Source organism: Arachis stenosperma, chromosome 10 (assembly GCF_014773155.1).
Source record: "Arachis stenosperma cultivar V10309 chromosome 10, arast.V10309.gnm1.PFL2, whole genome shotgun sequence".
NCBI lineage: Eukaryota > Viridiplantae > Streptophyta > Magnoliopsida > Fabales > Fabaceae > Arachis > Arachis stenosperma.
In genome coordinates this window covers 97464668-97486953 of record NC_080386.1, presented here as the reverse complement: position 1 = coordinate 97486953, position 22286 = coordinate 97464668, and the positions used below count along the sequence as shown (strand labels likewise).

Below are 22286 nucleotides of genomic sequence, written 5' to 3'. Positions count from 1 at the left end.
TTTTTCTGATTTTTTTTGAAATTGAGAACGGAAAAATAAATAGCCAGGAATTAAAGCAATGAATAACTAACAAGAGATGATAAGTATTCAAAATAAAAGGCCTTGGTTAGGGGAGAGAATTAGAGTTTCTATCTTTGTTGTCTTTTCCAAGTGTAAAAATAAAAGTTCATTGCTCCTACTTAGTCATCCTCTAGCAATTAAAGGAAAGTCAAGTGGGCATCACAAACTCTAGCTCACAAGTCCTAGTCACTTTATGGGGAAGGAATAGAATTGATGAGAATTGAGCTAGCCAGCACTTTCCAATTACAGATTAATACTTGGGTATAACAACTCAAGGGGTTCCAATTACTTAACCCTCAAACAAGTTGGGAGCTTTACTCCATTAACATGAATGCCATTTTCATAAACACATGGTAGGTGTAAATAAAAGACATGATAATTATGAAAAATTAATTAAATCGAAATTGGCACTAACAATAATTAACAAGGATCAAACAAATAGTAAAAATAAACATAAAAATAATTCAATGCATTAATAAAATCCAAGAGTAACAAGATCCAAACATGAATTTAAAGCAATCAAATGGAAAAGAGTAATAGAGGTATTAGAGAAGAAAACTATAAGGACAATGACTCCATTTAAAGGTAGCAGCAGCTCTCTCAAGATCCAATTCAAAGCAAAACTAAGATTATCAAAAATCTTAGAAAGAAGTAGGTGTTTCTCTCATTAGAATTCCAAAATAATAAAAAACTAAAGTGAAAAGTGAAGTCTGTCTAGTCTCAGCTCCATCCCAACCTCTAGTCTGTGTTTTTGAGCTTGAAATTGGGTCCAAATCAGCCCAGAAATTGCCCCCAGCGAGTTTTGTTAAGTGCAGTACATGACGCTGTGTCACGCATACGCGTCGTCTGAACTTCTGCGCTGGTCACGCCTACACGTCATTGAAAGACGCTTTTGATCACACGCATGCGTCAGCCATGCGTGCGCATTGCTTCTCGCTTCTCAAGTCTTTAATTTCTTGTGTTTCTTCCACTTTAACATGCTTCATCTTCATCCTTTAAGTCATTCATGCCTTATAAACCTGAAAACACTTAAAAGACACATCACAGCATCGAATGGTAATAAAGGAGAATTAAAAATTAACAATTTTAAGGCCTAGCTAGGAAGCAAGTTTTCAATCATAGCACAAAATTAGGAAGAAAACTTAAAAACATGCAATTTACATGAATAAGTGTGAGAATAGTTGACAAAATCCATTCAATTCAATACAAAACATATCATAAAATAGTGGTGTATCACAACACTGGTACCTGATTATTGTGGATTTGGTGTTCCACAGGCTCATTTACCTGGATTCCGCAAAGAATTCATCAGAACGAGGCTAGCATTACTCAAATCAAATATGTGGCGAGTACACACTGCATGACCTTTACCAACTCCTCATGCATTTCATGCATTAATAAATGACTTCCACCTTAGTTGTAGGTCATATTTTGCTCTGCCTCTTTGTGATCCTCATTTACTTAGTTTCAATCTTCAATTTAGTAAGCCAGTGTATAAGGGGCAAATACTCTGATTGGGAGTTATAGTTTCATAATAGTATATAGAACTAAGAACTTAATATGCAGCAGCGGGCAAGTGCTAAACCAAAGTTACTTACAAGGACAAATATATTAAGTATACAATTTCAAAATTATGGACAATGTATTTTAGAAAAGAAAGAGAAGCCTCTTGTACCAGCAACATTGAATTGATTTATAGTTTTACTTTTCATCCAAAAATTCAAAGGTAACAATCATAAAGCCAAAAACCATAAAAAAGAAAGTCCAACTAAATTGTCTACTACTATGAATCTCTACTCTAGTTTTTAAGCTCCTAGGAAATTAGAACAGCCAAATAAAAGCCAGGTTCATCTACAAATTTAGCCAAATCAAAAGAATGAGCATCTGCAACAATTTGTAAACTTGTCCTATCAGGTAGGTCTAAAACTACAACTTTCGAATACTGCTTTCGTTGCTGTTCTAACACTAGTCTCCCTTGTGGATGACTGATAATCACCCGTCCACCTACAGGTTAGATCCAAAATTACAGAAAGAATAAGAAGTATCCAGAGCTCTGACCTAAGTTTCAAAAGAGGGAACAACAATTGAGCTAAAATATATGTGCAATAAGAAAATCTATCAAGTTTGCTACTATATTTGGTGCACTGTTCTAATACATTTGAAAATTTTAGCTTCTATACCAAAGTAGTACCTAAGGAGTATTAGAAATTTGACATTTTTAATCTATCCTCTTATTCAATTTTCAGTTCAAGCAAATTAAGAGCCAGACTTTGGTAATAGGTGTAGAAATCTTGGAATGCAAATAGCATTCTCTCCAGAGCAATTTCATTTAACGGGGCAAAACATTATTCAAAGCTTGATGAAAGACAAGATGCGTGAAGAAGTGTAGATGTTACAATTAAAATTGCAAAACGTTTTAAGTTTTATCTCATAATACATCATTAATAACCAAACTATATCCACAATATCATCATTCTTTTAACCAATTTTGGCATTATCAAACTTTTGGTCATCCAGATAAATGGATTCTTTTGAATGATTTTTAAGAAATATGTGTAAAACATGGTGCATAAAAATCAAGTCCATTTTCAAACACACAATTTGCAAATGCAAAGTAACAAGGAAAAGAACAAACTTCAACCACAAGAGAAAAACTTACCAGGTGAATATTTCTTAGCCAAAGACCCCAAAATCTCATCAAGTGGGCAAAGCAGGAAGAAAATAGAGAAAAACAACATCAAGAGGAGCCCATTTCTCTGGAACATACACAATCTTTCCTTGCCAACACTTAACCTTATCATATTTCTCTTTAATAAGAGCCAATATCAGAAGTGAATCGTGCACCACAAAAAGACACTTGCACAAACCCAGCAATGTATTCACAAACTCTTCAAACCCAGTTGAGACTAAGACCCTTGAACCCTCTGCAACATTCCCAACAGATACAATATGTTCAATGCTTCTCTTGAATTCTACATTAGAATTTGACTGAACAGAATCAAGTATAGACCAGTCCTTTTCAACAACTTCTTCAATGTAAACAACGGATGTAGAACCAGCAGGGATTGTGTGTCTGACTCAGTGGCTTGCAGCAAAGTTGAAATAGGCTTAATGGGTTTTGATTTTCAAAAATTTGATGAAATTTTGAAAGCACTGCCACAGAGATAAACATGTTGGTGCTTCAATTGAAGGTTTTGGTGGAATTTGCATAGTAGTGGGGTTATGGGGTGAAAGGAACCTACAAAAAAAGAATTTATGGGAAGAAAGAACTGGTTTTTACAGGTGGGTTTGCTCTTAAAATCGGATCCTGATACTCAAATCAGTGTCTTGGAAGTAGAGAATAGAGGTTAGAGCTTGGGTTTGGATATTGAGGACTTGCCGAAAGAGATTTTACTTAAAGAAGATATCAACACATGATATAATTCGTAGGAGGTGCTGCAATTTTCATTTATTTATGAAAAATATCAAATCATTAATAATTTTTTTATATTTATCTTCCATTTAAATTGATATGATTAATTTTTTATTTTACTTAAAGTATTGTCTCTAACCTTTTTAATCAAATTACAGAAAATTATAAATCATTCTCAAGAAAAATTTTACATTTGATATTTTGGTTCTAATAAAATTGTAGAAAATTAACTTATCTTATGATAATTTTTTATTTAAACTATTTTGTAATAAAATTTATTTAAAATTTATTTACTCTATATACATATTAATTTTTTTTACTGAAAACAATAAAAAAATTAATCTGCCTTTGATTTAAAATTTATTGAAGACCAATTTAAATTACTCATTTAATAAAAATTTATAATTTGGTCTTGGATAATTTAAAATTTTTATAACCAAACTTTTTAGAACTGTGAAAAAATTTTGGACCATATATTTTTTAAGATAATCACATATTTAAATAAAATGAGATTTAAAAATATCCAAATGTAACAAATGAGAATTGATACATTTGGGTCGGATAACAATTCTATGTAAATTATAGGGGTGTACATGGCCCAGCGTGACCCGAAGATCTTGCCCGAATCCAAACATTTTAAGGGCTAGTTTGGTGTTATTTTATCGGGTCTAGGATTGGGTACGAGTCTCAAAAATAGACCTGGTCATCATTTAAGACCGGGTCCGAGTCAAGATGAATCTGGTTTCACCTGACCTATGTGCATTCTAAAGAAATTAAAATATATATATATATATATATGTTTTAAATTAATTCTAATATTATGTTATATTAATTATAAGTTTATTGTTTTATTTTTAATCACACTTGTTGAATTAGAAAATAGATAAAAAAGCATCAAATTAAAATTTATAGACAAATTCAAATTCATATATGGATATCAACTATTTTTCATATCTTTATTATATATCATATATATAGAAATATAGATAAAGTTTGTCCTTTTTTATTAATATTTCAAGTAAAAATCAAGTATTTAAAACTTAAACTGATATTTATTGTTTTTTAAATATATTCATTTTAGAGTTCATATGTTACAAATAACAAATAAAAAAAATTTGAATATCTAACAAACATATATTTAACTAACATGTAATTTATATTTCTTCATCATTTTTGTACTTATTTTTTAAACATCTAAATGAGTTAAGCTTTAAAGTAGTTATAAATTTTTATTCAAATTTTAATTTAGTGTTTGAATTTTCAATTACCTTTATTTGATTCCTAAATTTTTATTTTAACACATGTTATTGATTAATATGTCATATTGACATGTCATTAGTAGAAAATATAAAAAGAATTACCGTGAATCATCGAATGAAATTCGATCTGAATTGAAGTAATTAAAAATTTACGAACTCATTTAAAATTTGTATAAAAATTTAAAAATTATTTTGAGACTTAAGTCAATTCCATCTTGTTAAATTAACTGCTATTGAATGGTTGAAATTTCAAATTACTTATATTTTTTTAATGCTTTTTATGTAATATTTTCCAACAAATTAATAGTGGCGTGTCGCGCAAGCTGGTGTGTGAATGCTATTTCGCGTGTCTCTCAGCGTTAAAACCTTGCAGTCTTTCAAATGTTTATACCTTTGTTACCTCCTTGTCTTAGTTACTCTCTCTGTCGCATCATTTGTCACAACCAACAACTGTATGTTACTCTCTCATCATGGTCAAGCACCAATTGAATCGCTCCGATCGCCACAGCACCGCAATCAACACCAAGCTCCGTCGTTAGCTCCTCCAGCTCACGATGACACTGATTATCGAACCCGTCGAGGTCTTCGTTCTCGCTACCTTGCCTTCAACAACATGATTAACGGTGAACTCTACCTTTCTTTTCTCAATCTCTGCAACCTTCAGCTCTATTTTACTATTGTTTCATTTTCTATATATCATTTTTCAAAACAGAAACCAAATGCTTGTAAATTGAAGTTATAGCATCCTTACAAGTTCAAATCTAGAAAAAGAAAAATAGTGTTGTTGATGTTACTTGTTTCCATGCTTACTTTTATCTGTTTGCTTACGTTTTTTTTAGATGAAAGGGACGAAATCGCAAGGGCTGATTCCAAGAAGTTTGAGTTGATATTTGGCGAAATGGAGAGGTTGCATCAACTAGGTATCTAAGCTCATTTTTTCTGTTATTAGCGACACATTCTTGTGATGCATTTATATTATAAGGTTTGGTTTGGCCGCCTTGTTGAACATTTAAGAAATCAATAGTAATCAACACTTGTACTAGTTGACTGAATGTTAAGGCCGGAAATTAAACAAACTATAGAAAAATTATTAAATCAATTATAATAATTACGATGTTCTTTTAAAAAATTTTGCACATATGTAACAGAATTTATACTGAAAGTTTTTCATTTGCCATTTGTATGCTCAAATTTTGTTGTGCATCCTTGCAACTTTATTGTCTCAGCATAGTATACTATTCCTGCATGAAATTTAAAGGATATAATATTTTTTAGCGGTTTTGGTTTTGCAAGGAGTAACTAATTGACATTGTGTGTGATGTTTAATAGTTTTTTCTACTAAAATGAATTTTTCAATTCTGATTGGTTGTTCTATCTAATTCCAGTTACAAAACCAAGAGGAACAAGTGGCTGATGCAAAAGCTCTGTTGGACATAACGAAATCCTTGGTAATGTCTGTGAAGGGTCATGCTAACGGTGGAGTCACTCATTCAGAATTTGTATCGCACATTCTTGAAGAATTTGGAGGACAGGGTGGATCAAGTACTAGCACAGAAGGTTGCACCAGAAACCCAATAGCCTAGAATGATGTTGGACTATTAGTATCACATGTTTTTAAAGCGAGTTCCGGCTGCTGTACAATGTAACTTCAATGCATTTAGAAGACTTTGTTCTGTAATTTTGATATTCATAGAAGACTTTGTTCTATACTCACCTATATGTTTTTCCAATATTTTTTCCTTCAGGAATGGTCCTATCTCTGCTAAAGCAATGCAGAGGAAGGCTGTTAATCGTAGAAGTAGGAAGCATGTGAGGCCCAATGAATTGGCCCGGCCAGAAGAGATAATAAACTGGTTTAATATGTATGAAGTTTTCGATTGACAAAGGTAGAAAAATTCGTGTTAGCAAGAGGTTTTGACTTGATAAAAATTCTTTGATAGATTTTCGACTTTTCATGTCTTAATTTCTAGTAAGTTGCTTTCTATCAGTTTATCACCCATTTATCTATAAGTAGAATGTCAAAATATTGAAGTTAAGAATATTGTGTACTACTCAGAATGCTAAGCTTATTATGTAGTTATGATACAATTTCCTTTTCCTTCACATTGTTGTTGTTGTTTTTTTTTTTTTTTTTTTTGCAGCTTGGCAGAGGTCCAAGAGAAGTGAAAGCTGATACAGATAAAAATATGTTAACGATGTTTAACATCTTAAGGAAAAATAGCGTTGTTAAGTTTGAGAATTTTATTTTGAATAGGAACTCCTTTGCTCAAACAGTGGAGAATTTATAAGCTTTATTATTTTTAGTCAAAGATGGGCGGGCTGAAATAAAAGTCAACGAGGCTGGATCACAACTAGTAGTGTGTGAGTTACTTTGAATATACTCGTATTAACATTCTCACTCTCTCTCGCTCTCACTGAATTTATTATCATTTATCTATGCAGCACCAGAAATGTCCCTCGTGCAAATGAATTCATGCTGGGGATGTTGCTTTCAGTCACTTTGTGTTCTGATTGGATTTTAAGGATTGGAAGGTATATGTATCTATGTTTACTTTGATGTCGTTAATGTTTTGGGTGTATGCGGCTATGTGCTATGGAATGTTAACTTTCTTTGCTTCCTATTCAGTTTATTTATTATTTATTGTGAGGACATTCTAGAGAGCTTTAGGAATCAAGTAGCTATGTAAATAGCTTAAACTTGTCACGGAGCTATGAAAATAGCTGGTACTTTAAGATTTCATTGAGCCATTTTCACATTGTGCTATAAAAAGGGAGCAGTATTGGAAAATTAACAATGTTATTTCTTTTATTCTTGAGTCTTAACCTATTGCTAAATGAACTTGTGTAAAATTGCAAGGTAGTATTTTTTTATGGGCTAACGTACTGGTTCTTCATGGCATTGAATTTTCAGCTGATGATCGATTCTGTTGCGATTGTGGAGGATCTAATGCCTCATAGGGAATAGTCAATGAGAGGATGTAAATAGTGGCAACATGATTTGGTTAAATAGAAGTAGGTTGGTCAATAGAGACCATTCACCATACAGTAGTGTATTAGTTGATGACCGTAAATTGGTAATTCATACTTGAATTGACGCAGTTTTTAGCCTGCCTATATATGCCTAGTTTCAGGTACAAAGATGCATACTACTATTCCTGACACTGTCAAGAAACAATTAAGAATATCTATTTGGCTTCTGTCTTCTTCCTTTTTGACATTGACTTAGAATGATGTTTGGAAATTGATAATGACACTAGTTGTTATTTGCTATTTTGCTTTATTGTGTTTGACAGCTATTATTTTATTAGGTGAATACTCTAATGAAGATTTTATAATTGTCTTTATGTGAAAATTTTTCTTTTTGACCCTTAGATGATGAATTGAAGGGTTAAATTTTGATGTGTCATAAAAATATTGTTTTTATTTAAAATGTGGACGAATAAATAAATCACACTTTTATACAAAGCATCTTTATAAAAAAAATATTTTCGCCATCTTTATTTGAATAGCTCCCATTTTATTATGCTTAACGTCACTTCATTGAGAAATTCTATGTTTCTTAATCACATTTAATTTGTAACTAAAAATATGTACAATCACTTATTTTAATTCATGATATTTAAATTAAAAAATGTTAGGAAACTAATATTTTTAGTGAAAAAATAGAGAGTTGTCTAATATTAATTTAATTGTAAAAAAAAGATAAAGAAAAATATTGATTATTTAACCTTTCTCGTAAATTTATATTAAAAATAAAAGTAAAAAGAGTGGGTATCTATATTTTACACTAAGGTAAATGTGTTTCATTATTTTTTTTCTCATTTTAGTAAATTCATGTTGGCTTATTGCGTACGATGTTATGTTTTATTTATTCAATTATCTGTTACATATACTTAGTAACTAATTAAAAGAACAAAAAACTATGTACACATAAAAAGTCAATCTATGTATATGCGTGTGCGCACGTAGGGGCGGGGGCGGGGCGTGGTGGGTGTGTGTGTACTATGTACGTACGTGTGTGTTATTTTAATATTATGATAAGATGCGGGGAGAGAACAAGAACAGTAAGGTAGGTGTTGGTGAGTATGTGTACATGCGTGTCATTTTAATGTTATGATAAGTGCGTGCGTATTATTTTAATGTTATGGTAAGATGGAGGGGCGAGGACAAAGAATGAGTGTCGGTGTGTGTGCGTGTTCTTTTAATGTTTTGGTAAGAGTAAGATGTCAGGGCGAGAGTAAGGACAAGAACAGTGGGTGAGTTAGTATTGGTGGATGTGCGTGTATATGTGCTTGTTGTTTTAATGTTATGGTAAGATGCAGAGACGAGGGTGAGGCCATGGCGGTGGGTGGTGGTGGGTGTGCGTGTGTACATGCGTGTTATTTTAATGTTATTATAAGATGCAGGGATGAGAGCAAGGGCAGTGGGGTAGGTATTGGTGGGTGTGTGTGTACATACGTGTTATTTTAATTTTATGGTAATATGCATGTTATTTTAATGTTATGGTAAGATGCACGGGCGAAGACAGGAGTTGAGTGTCAGTGGGTGTGCGTATTATTTTAATGTTTTGGTAAGAATAAGATGCAGGGACGAAGGCAAAGGTAAGAGCAGTGGGATGAGAAGAATAAGATGTCGGGCGAAGGCAAGGGACAGTGCAGTGAGTGTTGATGGGTGTGTGTATGTATGTGCTTGTTATTTTAATGTTATGGTAAGATGCAGGGACGTGGATAAAGACGTGGCGGTGGATGTCGGCAGGTATGTGCATGTGTAAGTGCGTGTTATTTTAACGTTACGGTAAGATAATTCAATATTAAAATAACCAAATTTTAGTTTTATTTTATACTTTACAAAATTACATTATTATATTTTTATTTTAATAATAAAATCTTTTGTTTATATTCACATATTTAAAAAATATTATAAAAAAATTTAATTTTAATAAAAAATTTTACATATTCATCTAATTAAATTTATATGTTTATATAAATTTTTAATTAATGAATCTAAAAATGAGCTATACAATTAGTTGTTTGTGTAATATTATTTTACCGTCATTGTATATTAAAATTAAATAAAAAATTGTGATAAATAAATGTTGACATCATGTATTAGATTTTTACTCACATGATCACTCACCTAAATGAACTGGAGCACGTGAGTCGTGAAGTAATGGGAATCCAATCCTCATGCTAATTGACGTTTGACACCTTACAAAATTAGAAACTTTTTCGACTATAATAAATTAATAATTCAGAACTGTACAAATAACTTTCTGGAAACAAAGTGATAGTTTAACATCTTAAATTATAAGGAAAAAATATTAAAAAATTAAAACACATGCATATATGGTATAATAATAATTAATAAATAAGTGCCTTTTAAGGTTATTGTTTACCTAATATAAAATGGTGAAATATATGGTAAAGATGTTGTTTTAAAGATGTGCTTATGTGGCAAAATCTAAACCACATATTCTAAAACCACACTTTTAACTTAAAACCGTAACCCTTCACAAAGAAAAGCGTCACCTAATGAAAAAAAGTAAATTAGAAGATTTAAGAGAAGAAATAATTAAATTATCAAAACTAATAGATCAAAAATTAATGATTTTAACCAATGTTAATTGTAATGACACTGAATTCTTAAAATCAATACAAAATAATTTTTCTCAAAATCTTTATTTTACTATAAGTTTTATTGAGGGACTTCAAAAACCTGAAAAAACTTATTTTTCACATGGAATTTCTAAAAAATGCTACCATGGAAATGATTCCCCACATCTTCATCATACTTTTAACCCACAATTAAATTCTATAGTAGATATGCTTGAAGAAATATTAGTATCTATAAAATTTCAAAGAAATAAGGAAAAAGAGAATCCTAAAGAAGAAAATTTTCAAAATATAATTAACATAACAGAGTTAAAAGTAAAACCACCATTGAATATTGAAGAAAAATTAGAAGAAGTTACAATGCTTTTTAAACAATTAAAAATGGCTTAAGAAAATAATATTATGGAACATGGTTTTCAAATAGAAGAAGAATTAGTAAATGATGAAAATATAGAAAATGAAGAACACATTCTAGACTATTCAAGTGACGAAGAACCAGCAATTCCAATACAAGTAAAAAATGAAGCTGGAACATCTAAGGATAATCAATCTCAATTTAAATGGGAAACAGGTTTTGATAATTATGCTTTTAAAAAAGGATTTATAAATAAAGATTCAAAATATACAAAAATACCATCAAAATACGTTCCTAAAATCCAGGAAATGGAAGGAGAAAGAATGCTCGATTTAGACTGCAAAAAGAACGAAAAAGAAATTTTCGAAAATTGGTTAAATTCCTTCTTATTAGAAGCCTTTACTAATCCAAAACTTAGTGAATTGTCTGGAAGAGACATTTGGAATTACATAGGATTTCATACTAAAGGAACTATAAGAGATTATATGACATCAATAGAAAACCAAATAATAGAAGAATTAGAAACAAAAACAACAGCTTATGATAAGATATTATATATAATGATGATTCTATATAAAGAATTTTTTGGAAAAAATATTATAGATCATAGACAAGAAGTCTATAATAAAGAATATCAAGAAGCAAAAAACTATTTAGCTAATATTCAGATATATGATTTATGTAATGTGGAGTCTTATATATGTGAATATAGAATACATTATTACAAATTAAAAGAAGAAGATAAAAATCATTATCTCAGTATGTATATAACAAAACTTCCATATCCTGCTAATGAATTTATAATGGGAAGATTTATAAGAGAAATAAATAGAGGAACAATTGAAAATAATTTTGGTGGAGCAACCTCTGCAATAAGAGAGGAAATAAAAGAACGTTGTATGCAAGAAGCAACTCAAAAAAGATTTGCAAATATAATTAGAATTTGCTGTCAGGATAATGAAGAAATACCTCAAAAATATGGTCTTAATAAAAATTTTCAAAGAAAAAGAAAATATCAATTTAGAAGAAGAAAATACTATCCAAACTGGAGAAAAAGAGATATTTTAGGAAAGAAAATAACAATAAAAACAAAAGACAAAGAAATAACTATTGCCCGAATAAAAAAGAAAATTGTAAATGTTGGTATTGCCAAGAAGAAGGACACTACGCAAATGAATGCCCAAAAAAGAAGGATAAAAAGGATCTTACTAAACAAATAGAAATTGCTAAATCTTGTCTCATGGAACCACTAGAAGAATCTGATGATAACTTAGACTATATTTTTGAATATGTCTCAGAAACAGACTCAGAGACTGAGTAATAATGCTACATTTATTACTATAAAAATAACAGAAAAATTTATAAATGCTTTCATAGACTCTGGAGCAACACAATGCTTTGCTAGTTCAAATATAAAACTTGATTGGAAAAAATTAAAGAAACCATTAAGAGTTAGAATAGCTGACAAATCAATACATAAAATTGACCAAAAAGCAGAGATTGTTGAAATTTTTATTCAAAATTATAGATTCATTGTTCCATCTATATATATGTTAGATTCTGGAATGGATTTTATCATAGGAAATAACTTTTTAAAACTATATCATCCATTCATTCAAGAATTAACATATATAGTTTTAAAAGCTCCACACGATTCTTCAATAAATCAAAAATCAAAACGTATAAAAATACCAACTACTACTATAGATAAGATCTTAAAATTTAAAATATTTTCTATATTAGAAACATGTTATTTAAATCTATACTTTCAGATAAATATTCCAAAAAATAATCTTGAAATAAAGATAGAAGAACTTTTGAATGAAATTTGTGCTGAAAATCCTTTAGATATTAAAAATACAAATAACGAATTAGTAAGCATTAAATTAAAAGATCCCACAAAAGAGATAAATGTTCCAAATAAAATTCTTTATTCCGCAAGAGATAGAGAAGAGTTCTCACTAGAATGTAAAGATCTTTTGGAAAAAGGAATTATAAGATTAAGTAAAAGTCCTCATGCGGCTCCAGCTTTTTACGTTGAAAACAATAATGAAATTAAAAGGGGAAAACGAAGAATGGTAATAAACTATAAGAAAATGAATGAAGCAACTATTGGTGATGCTTATAAACTTTTAAGAAAAGATTCTATTTTAGAAAAAATCAAAGGAGCAACTTGGTTTTCATCTCTTGATGCAAAATCAGGATATTGGCAACTTCGTTTAGACGAAGAAGCAAAGAAATTAACTGCTTTTACTTGCCCAACAAAAGAATCAACAAGTGTGTTGCTCTATGAATGGAATGTATTACCATTCGGATTAAAACAAGCCCCAGGTATTTATCAAAGATTTATGGAAGAAAATCTAAAGGAGTTAAATAAATTTGTTTTAGTGTACATTGATGATATACTAATTTTTACAAAACAGGATAAAGAAGATCATCTTCAAAAATTATTAATAGTTTTAGAAAGATGTAAAGAAAAAGGATTAGTTCTTAGCAAAAAGAAAGCAAGAATAGCAAAACAAGAAATAGAGTTTCTTGGATTAATTCTATCCACTGAAGGAAAGCTAAAACTACAACCAAATGTTCTAGAAAAAGTAAATTTATTTCCGAATAAAATAGAAGATAGAAAACAATTACAAAGATTTTTAGGGTGTATAAATTATATTTCTGATCAAGGATTTATAAAGAATATAACAGAATACACTAAAAGCTTATTTCCAAAAATAAGTACTACAAAATAATGGAAATGGGATGAAAAAGATAGTATGCAAATTCAAAGAATTAAAGAATTATGTGAAAAACTTTCAGAACTTTATATTCCAGAAGAAAATGACTACTTAATAGTAGAAACAGATGCCTCAGACATAACCTGGTCAGGATGTCTAAAAGCTAAGAAAGCTATAAAAAGCTTAGAACAAGAAAAAGAATCACTAGATTCTAAATATCCCCCAAAGGAATTACTTTGCAGGTATATTTCAGGAACTTTTACTCCAACAGAACAGAGATATACCACTCATGAAAAGGAAACTCTGGCAGCAATTAAATCTCTTAAGAAATGGAAAATCGATTTACTACCCAAAGAATTTACATTAAGGACAGATTCAAGTTACCTAACAGGTTTTATACGATATAATTTAAAAGTTGATTATAATCATGGACGATTGGTAAGATGGCAATTATTTTTGTTACAATATCCAATAAAAATTGAATATATTAAGGGTGACAAAAATGTTATTGCAGATACATTAACAAGAGAATGGAGTTCGTCTACAACGCATTAGATCAAGAAATTCAAAAATACGAACAAGAACTCGAAAAATGCAAGCATTGTAAGCAAATAAGGATACAGATCCAATCCCTCAAGAAGGCCATCGAAGCAATAAAATCAACACAACAACCAAAACCATCAGAGTTCAGCCAGCTAAGCGTGGTGGACAAATCAGGTGAAGAAAAAATTCCAGAAAATAAAACAATTGCTGAAATTATCAAAAAATCCACCCAAGATAAAAAATATTATGTAATTTATAATGGTCCCATGAAAGGAGTATATGATGCATGGGAAAAAGCAGCACCATTTACACATCAATCAAGGATAATTCATAAAGGAGGGTTTTTAACACTAGAAGAAGCAAAGGAATCTTTCAGAGAATATGAAGCTCTTCATCCAGAGCAAACCCTAAAAAGAGCAGATAAAGCTCCAACTCAAACCCAGAGAACAGGAATAATAAGAAACATTCCTACAAGGGCTGAAATCAAGGAAAAGAAAAGGGTCTGTAGATCAAATCTCAGAGAAACCCTTAACATAGTCCTGAATTGGACTGAAGAAAAAAGGGCAATCTTGGGATATTATCCTATTGCCAAAGAACAGCTAACAAAGCTGGTTATATTTCCAGATGCTTCCCCATCTGACACCTATCAGTTTTTCCAGTATGGATTAATTGATACAATTTTAATTTTTAATGATCTGAAAATTATTAGTGAGTTTCTTGCAGGATTCATTGATGCAGTAAAGAGATTTAAAAATATGATTGACAACGTAAATCCAAGGGATATATCCCTAAAATTTACGAATAGTCAACCTATTTTTAATGAAGAAGAAGAATGCTTGGTTCCAGCACATCAAGTAATCTTCATGTCCGTCTTCCCAGGAAATTTTCAACCAATTGATCAAGTTCAAGATTTAACAATCTACAGTCATGAAGGAAGACTAGCCAGCACACTAGCAAGGGTCTTCGAAAGAACTCAAAAGATAACAAGGGAATCTCACACAAGAATCAATTATAAAAGCAGAAATACTTTGCTTGTGTCCAGTAAAAGGAATAAAATTGAAGAAAGAGAGATGAGACTCTTAGTGGAATTTGAATCAGCATTCTACAACTTATCTGGACTCTTAGAAAAGCTCCCCGAAGGGATAAAGAGGAATCTCTGCTATCTGATAAAAGACAGAGAAGACCACAAGTGCCAGCTATGTGTTTCAGAGTTATCTGAAGAAAGCAATAATAAAACGGAATCAACCCACATGATAAAGGAAGAAGACAATGCATCTGAAGGTCACATGATGAAAGAGGAGGACAGCACATCTGAAGCATCTCTCAACATTATTGCATAGTGACGTAAGCGCTTAGGTCATAGAGCACCAACAATGTAGCTGGTGCAAGATAATAAACAATGACGTAAGCAATGACGTCATAAGAAGGGTAATGATGGGAATTGTCCATCAGACCCAACCATTATAAATAGGTTGCTTAGGCAATTGTAAAAGGCATCAAACCATAGAAAGCAGGAGGCTAAGAGTACTCATATGCTAGGAGAGCAAGGAGGAAGCTGCCGAGGCGATTCTATAGTTTGAAGAAGAATTCCCTTAGGAAAAACCAATTCTAAACTCCCCTCTGGAGTTAGTATCTACAATCTCCCCTCTGGAGATAAAAAACATCTTATGTAAAATATTCTAAATAAAAGAAGTTTTTCTCCAGAAAGGTACGCCTTTATCCTAATCTCTTAGTTATGAATTATTTAGAAAGTTTAGAATTAACGTAAGAATCTGACTATTATAGATTATCTGCATTATTAGATAATGAAAAACAGGCTGTTCTAAAAACAGAATTAAATCTCAAATCAAATGAAAATTTTAATAAACAAAATCTTTTAAAAGAAGTTTTTAATAGAAAAAATATATATACTATGGAAAAATTCAACTTGAAGCCCCTATAAAGATAAAATCTGCCAATGGAGAACTTGAAATAGCCTTGATAAATGATGAAGAATTGAGTAAACAGATTGAGAAAATTAAGGATCAGCAAAAAAGATCTAAAATTGGATGGATTCATATTAGTACTATACAAGTCTTAATCAAATCTACATATATGAAAGGAATTAATTCACCAATAAGCTTAGCAATCTGTGACAAAAGAATTACTGATGACCCAATAGATCAAATAATTGGAATTGTTCATGGAAACTTGGCAAACGTAAATGTTAAATTCAATGCCCATCTTGGATATGCTATACCTTTGTCAACTGAAAATCTTGGAAGATCTATAAGTTTGGCTTATAAATTTCACAGAAAGAACCTAATGGAACAAGATGATGAACCATTTTCAATTACATATGCAATAAATTATGCTTTAACAAATAGCCATCATAGTATAATATTTAAAAACAGAGAAAGAATTTATGTTGATGAATTATTTCAGAAAATTGTAAAGACAGAAATACCAAAATATAAAGCTATTGAAAACCCAGTTCTTTTACTAAAAGAACCATCAGGAAAATTAGTTTCATCGAATTTTCAAATAAGAGAATCCAAAATTAATAGCCCTTTAAGTTTATCTAAGTTAAAGTCTAAAGAAGAAAATTCTGAAATAAAAGAATTAACAAAAAAGGTCGAAAAATTAAATGAAACCCTAAACACTAAGTTATGACAATAAATAAAGAAAAAATATATGTAACCTATCAAGACAAGAAACAAGAGCTCTTCGAAAGAGAAAATCGGTTGAATTATTTACAGTTTTCTGAAATAAATCAAGGAGCATTTAAAGCTCTAAAAATAATCTATGACAAATTGAAAAGAGAAGTTGAAGAGTTAGAAAAATTAATAGAATTTCTAGAAAATAGTGATGAATCGATGATAGAATTTGCAGAAATACTAAGATAAATAATGAAGTATACAAAGATTGAAAGACCAGAAAACAAAATAAAAAGAAAAAGGGCGAAAAAATTAAAAAGTAAAATAAAGGAGTATAAGAGGGAATTAAATAATCTTCAGTTCGAAATTAATGACCTTATAATAAAAAGGATAGAAATAAGAACAAATATAAACAAGTTGGAGCTAAACTTAAAAAATTTATAAATGCCTGAAAAACCATATTATGACTTAAAAGAATTAAAGTTGTTAAAAGAAAAAATGGAGAATGAAGTTGAAAAATTAAAAAGATATTTAGAAACAACAGAAAATGTAAAAATAAAAGAAGTTTTTGAGGATTTAAAAAATTATATTAAAGAAAAAGACAAACAGATAAAAGATTTTATTTACAATGATCCATGCAAAAAAAAATATTATAAACTAAAACAAGATTGAAAAAAACTATAAAAATGAAATCAGAAGTAGTAAAAATGGTTAATACTTTTGATTATGAAATTATAAACTATAAAGTATCACCAACTAAATCTATACAAATTATAAACTCATATGAAAAGAGTTAATGGAAATTCTGAAAAAAATTTTGAAAAGAGTTAATGGAAATTCTGAAAAAGATATTAAAAAATTGGTATCATAGCCAAGTTAACGATTAAGGGTAACACTTTTTCTTTAAATAACACTTTTAGTGACACGCTTTCAAAACCATAAAAGATAAAAGTTTTTACAAGTGCATCTGTACACTAGATGCCCCATATAAAATATGCTAAGCAACATGATTCTTTCTAATTGATATTTGATATTTTCTAAACGAATGTAAGTAAACCTTATCCCTGTGCTTACTTCATTTGTTAACTCGCAATGGTTTTAACAAAACTATGTTAAAAAACTTAAAATAATCTACATTACCATATTAATTATTTTGTGATGTATTCACTTATAACCAATTGGGCAACGGATATGGTCGATTTCGGTTTGACCTGCCGGGTTTGCATAAAATCCGGGGTTAATTTAATCCGGTCCGAATCGGTTTTTTTTCTTTCCAAATACCTGAAACGGCGTCGTTTCAGACGCCCCCTCCCCCCTTCCCTTTCCCTTTCCCTTTCGATGAATCCCTAATGCCCAAATGCCAAATCTGAGACTCTTGACTCTGAGAGTCTGAGTGGAAACCTCCCTAACCCAGCCAGTCTCGGTGCTCTCTCCGTCTCTAGCTCGGCAGTTGGCACTCCCCCTCACCTCGTCATTCTCTCGTCTCTCCCTTCACCTCGACAGTCGTCACACTCAGTCTCTCACGGCCTCACCTCATCGCTCTCTCAGTTTCTCACCTCGCCCCCTCACCTCGGTCGTCGTCGCGGTCCCGTGCCCCGCGCTCGCTTCGCCGGCGGCAGAAGCAGACGGAACCGCATCTGGTCCCTCGAGTGGTGGTGGTGGTCATCGTCTTCTTGCTTCTCAAGGTCTCTGTCTCGTACCTGGTCTCGATCTCTCCCTTCCCTGCGCTCTTCGTTGCCGCTATCAGAGGCAACAGATCCCGGTGGGCTGGTCTTCGTTATCGTCTTCTTGCTTCGAACCTTGCCGTCAGCTTCTCCCTCGCCATCAGCTTCTCCTTCGCCGTCAACTTCCTTCGTGCAACCCGATTTGGTGAGTCTCCCTGTGCTTTCTGTTTCAATTTTGTTGCTGCATCACTGCTCTTTGATTTTGTTGCCAAAATAATTTGTTGCTGAAAATGGAATGTGTTGCTGAAATTTGTTACTGATTATCATGAACCTTGAATTTGTTGGTGAGTTCCCCCTGTTCTTTCTGTTTCAATTTTCTTGTTTTTTTTTTTGTTGCTGCCTGAAAGTTATCATAGTTTAAATTTTTGTTGCTGCCTGAAAGTTATCATAGTTCACATAGCTGAATTTGTTTCTAGAACTCTGGAGGTAGAATTTGTTGTCAGCTGTAAGTTGAATTTGATGCTAAACATATCATAAATGTGGTTGTTGCTGGAAGTAGAATTTGTTGCTGGATAACTGAGTTGAGTTGAATTTGTTACTGAACCTTGTTGTTGTGTTGCTTAAAAAAATGCTAAATCTTTTGTTGCTGTATCTTAAGGGATAAGAGATAAGAGATAAGAGAGTTGGTCAATAACAAAATCAGTTTGGTACAGTTAGTTAGGATTTGTTATTCTGATCTCTGATCTTTCTCTCTTTTCCAACTCTGTTATAAATGAAGCTCTTGCATCCCTCTAAGAGGTGTGTAAAATTGATTCATTGATGGAAAAATAAGATGAAGTTAATTCAATTCACTAGCTTCTTGTACCTCTCTATTCAAACTCTTCTTTCTCTGTTTCTGATGTTCTGCATAATGCAGTGATTCTTATGGGAGATATAGATGCAAATCAAAATGAGGAAAATGTTGATCAAGTTCCAAATTTATCCTATGAAGATATAGATGTCGATTTTAAGATCACTTGGACTTGATTTAATGATTGTGTTATCTTTTGCTTGCTCTTGTTTATTTAATGGAGAAAGTATTTTGTACTAGAAACTAGTTTATTATCTCTTTTTGCATTAGTTATGTCTAAAAATTAATATTTGATTATTATTATTATTATGTTTGTAAAGACTTGCATTTTAAGTTTTAATACGTAATTTTAATTTCATTTATATAATTTTATATTTTTTAAATTATGACCGGGTCAACCGGGTGAATCAGTGATTCACCGGTTGAACCAGTAACCCAGTAACCCGGTCATATGACTGGATTGATTGCCGGTTTGGTTCTGAAAACTATGCTTATAACGTCACTCCTGTAGTAAATCAATAAAAATCTGAGAAAAAACATATGGAAAAGAAAGATTTTATAATCTCAGCGTTGCCCTTCTATCGCTCTCTTTTTTGAAGCCACCCTTTCTCAAATTCTGTGTTCCTCCGTCCTCCAAACCCCCCATTCTCTCCTTGTTCTTCTACTTCCCACTTGGATCCCTCTACTTGAAAATTAAATCCTTATTCTTTATAGGGTTTCCCGTGTTCGGCCTTCTGATTCAGAACTCGTTAACGGAGGACTCAAGAAAAACAAGCAACGTTTGTTTTTTTAGCATTCTAGTTCTTATGGGTTCATCTTGCACTTTTGTAGTTTTGTTTACTTCTCTTATATTTTGGTTCTGCTTTGAAAGCTGCTTGTTTTTCCTTTTTTGTTCAAAGTAGTCTTAATGTAATACTTATGTGCAAACTTCTTCCTTTGTGTCTATAAAATGTAATAATAATGAGTTAAAAATTAAGCTTATCCACACTGTTATGAAACTTTTATGTACGTATGTGTGTGAGAGAGAACAACTATAGATTCAGTCTGCTGTGGAGCTTAATGAGGAGGAGTTTTCTTCTCCCATGCTCACAAAGACACAAATATACCTACATATGTTTTATGTGGTTGCCCCCATTGCTTTCTTTAAAATGTTTCATAATGAACTCAAAACATCCAAGCGTGAACATAAAAAATTTCTAAACATATTACAACTCAAAAGCAATTTTTATTCTTTAAATTAAAAGCTTGCTATGTTAATTAATTGACTGAAAGTGTAAACAGGTAAAATTTCTAAAATCTCTAAAATCTTATTACTCAGAAGTAAATATGATATTCTTCTTTCTTAAGTTCTTAACAGCTTTAGAACAAAGTGTACTAAATTAATAAGCAAGAGTATGTTAACTGAGAAGAAGTAGTAATGTTTTGCAAGAGAATTGGACTCCTTATCAACTGGTGTAGGAAGCAAATTGAAGCCATGTACCAAGTTTTTCAGGTTCTAATCTATTCCTGTCTAAATAAGTCTTATCAACTGCATATTTTATATTTTAATATAAATTTAATTGCTAGAAAACTAAATTGTATAATTCCACTAATGAATCGAGCATCCAAAGCTTCTATACAGGTACTTACTGTTCTTTGGTCTAAACAAGTTGCGAGAGAATTTTGGTTTATTTAATGGAGCACGAAATAGATAAGAAGTGGGAGGATGATAATTGGCACTGAGACCACTACACAAATGATAAATTGATCATTTTTGTCTCCATATAACCTTAGAGCCAATTAGCTTGTTTACATTTAATTATGCTCAACAATAACCTTTTGGCTTTTACTTATTCTATTTCTTATGAACCCACCTTTCAATTGATAAGCTATGAACAAGCTAATATGAATTGAATGTTGATTGGTTGTGTTAGGTATGATGTTAAAATTTTACACGTGAATTTACTAGTTTTGGTCTCCTGTTGAAGCAAATAAACATATTTTTTGCCATCATAACCTTTTAAGAAAGACTCATAATAATATAATTTGAAGTTCTGATATAAAACTTTCAGCCAGAAACAAGAAGTTAATCTCAATCATGATTTTATCTATAATAGCAAACCACCTTATGGTAGTCTTTAAGTATTACCTTATCTTTGCTCCTGTAAACCTGTTTGGTCTTCAATACTTGATATACAAATTTTAAATTATCCAAGACCAAATTATAAATTTTTATTAAATGAGTAATTTAAATTGGTCCGAAATAAATTTTAAATCAGAGACATTAATTTTTTTACTGTTTTCAGTAAAAAAAATTATGTATATAGAGTAAATAAATTTTAAATAAATTTTATTACAAAATAATTTAAATAAAAAATTATTATAAGATAAGTTAATTTTCTACAATTTTGTTAGAACCAAAATATCGCATGTAAAATTTTTCTTGAGAATTATTTATAATTTTCTGTAATTTGATTAAAAAGGCTAGAGACAATACTTTAAGTAAAATAAAAAATTAATCATATCAATTTAAATGGAAGATAAATATAAAAAAATTGTTAATGATCTGATATTTTTCTTAAATAAATGAAAATTGCAGCACCTCCCAGGAATTATATCCTGTCTTGATGTCTTCTCTGAGTAAAACCTCTTTCGGCAAGTCCTCAATATCCAAACCCAAGCTCTAACCTCTATTCTCTACTTCCAAGACACTGATTTGAGCATCAGGATCCGGTTTTAAGAGCAAACCCACCTGTAAAAATCAGTTCTTTCTTCCCATGAATTCTGTTTCTATAGGTTCCTTCCACCCCATAACCCCACCACTATGCAAATTCCACCAAAACCTTCAATTGAAGCACCAACAAGATTATCTCTGTGGCAGTGCTTTCAAATTTTCATCAAATTCCCTAAAATCAAAACCCATTAAGCCTATTTCAACTTTGCTGCAAGCCACTGAGTCAGACACAGATGCCCAAGTTTCAATCCCTGAGGGTTCTGCATCCGTTGTTTACATTGAAGAAGTTGTTGAAAAGGACTGGTCTATACTTGATTCTGTTGAGTCAAATTCTAATGTAGAATTCAAGAGAAGCATTGAACATATTGTATCTGCTGGGAATGTTGAAGAGGGTTCAAGGGTCTTAGTCTCAACTGGGTCTGAAGAGTTTGTGGATACATTGGTGGGTTTGTGTAA

The 22286-nt window shown here is 31.2% G+C and overlaps 1 pseudogene; it reads right to left on the bottom strand.

The window, feature by feature from the left end:
* Positions 1-1873: 1873 nt before the first annotated feature.
* Positions 1874-4235, bottom strand: LOC130957372 (uncharacterized; annotated as a pseudogene).
* Between the last annotated feature and the right edge of the window lie 18051 nt (positions 4236-22286).